Source organism: Aplysia californica, unplaced genomic scaffold (genome assembly GCF_000002075.1).
Source record: "Aplysia californica isolate F4 #8 unplaced genomic scaffold, AplCal3.0 scaffold00554, whole genome shotgun sequence".
NCBI classification, from domain to species: domain Eukaryota; kingdom Metazoa; phylum Mollusca; class Gastropoda; order Aplysiida; family Aplysiidae; genus Aplysia; species Aplysia californica.
This window is the reverse complement of record NW_004797824.1, coordinates 139,675-140,673: the sequence shown is the minus strand read 5'-3', so window position 1 is coordinate 140,673 and position 999 is coordinate 139,675. Positions and strand designations below refer to the sequence as shown.

The 999-nt window shown below is 39.8% G+C and overlaps 1 protein-coding gene across 3 annotated transcripts in view; it reads right to left on the bottom strand.

Moving 5' to 3' along the window:
* The window catches only part of LOC101857671 (protein CWC15 homolog), a 12,662-nt gene that overhangs the window by 10,754 nt on the left and 909 nt on the right, over positions 1-999 (bottom strand). The window lies entirely within an intron of this gene.

Genomic DNA, 999 nt, shown 5'->3' with positions numbered 1-999 from the left:
TGACTGCTCGATTGAAATTATGACTTTGTTCTTTTCTTCAAATTGTGATTCCTCCAACTCCAAAACGGAGAAAAAACGATGGTTCATCGAAAACACATTCGCAATCTTCATTTAGATTTAGATCTAGATCTAGGCTAGCCTCGAAACTAGATCTAGATCAATGATTTATCTGTCTGTCTAGATCTACACCTAGGCCATAGATCTAGAAGAACTAGTTCTACAAAGAGCCAAGAGGGCGCTGAAACTTTCCGAAATCACAAAAGAGTTACCCTACCGGGTCTGTATACTTTGTGACTTTGTTCCCGGTTACCGGGTATACACTCCCTTTCATTAAATTAACCTTTTCCATTATAAAACCCTTTGTCGTCTCTCTAACTAACATTTAAAAATTCCTCTTAAAAAGACCTTTCCAATGATATAAAAAATAGTTATAACCCTTTGAAAAAGTTCAAAAACCTGGAAAAAAGTTGGGAAAGTGGGAAATCTGTAGGTCCTCACAGTGAGATCTGCCTTAGGCTTAGGCTAAGGCTTAGGTAAGATTTTGTACTTTAAATAGCGGACCTCCGGTAACGGCCGGTCGGAACTACTTCCATTATGGCGCCCCTGGAGCCTCATGGGTCTGAACTCAGAATTCTAAAAAAGTAGGAACTTTCCGGGTGATCGCCACAGAAGCCCGTTTTCACGAAACACCCATTATTATTAGATCTAAAAATCTACTGACTGTTGACTGTTGAACCCTAGAATGCTGAAATAAAAACCATCAATTTATCAAAGCAATGTTATTTCACACCAATTTGAGAGAATGGGAGATAATTTCAAAAAAGTGTCACATACAAAATGTTTACATTTAGAAGAACCTAGATATCTAGATCTAGAGTTCTAGCTAGGTCCACCCTGAGCCAAGGCCAAGAGGGCGCAGAAACTCTCCGAAATCGCAAAGGAGTTCCCCTAGGCCTACACCGGGTCTGTATACACTCCCTTCAGACAAAACCAAAAGGT